Consider the following 384-nt stretch of genomic DNA (forward strand, 5'->3'; position numbering starts at 1 on the left):
GTAGGGCACGCCCCCTACCTCGTGCCCACCTCAAAGCTTCCTTGGCGTAGGGTCCAAGTCTCCTGGGTCATATTCGGTGAGAAAATCACGTTCCTGAAGGTTTCATTCCGTTTGGACTCCGTTTGATATTCCGTTTCTTAGAAACACTGAAATAGGCAAAAATTTGCAATTCTGGGCTAGGCCTCCGGTTAATAGGTTAGTCCCAAAAATAATACAAAAGTGGAAAATAAAGCCCAATATAGTCCAAAACAGTAGATAATATAGCATGGAGCAATCAAAAATTATAGATACATTGGAGACGTATCACTGAGCCTTGAGGGCCTTCGCGTCAGATCGTCGCCAGGGATTGGTGTGTGCAACTGTCGGTCCATTAATGTCGATTGG

This window comes from Triticum dicoccoides, chromosome 7A (assembly GCF_002162155.2).
Source record: "Triticum dicoccoides isolate Atlit2015 ecotype Zavitan chromosome 7A, WEW_v2.0, whole genome shotgun sequence".
NCBI lineage: Eukaryota > Viridiplantae > Streptophyta > Magnoliopsida > Poales > Poaceae > Triticum > Triticum dicoccoides.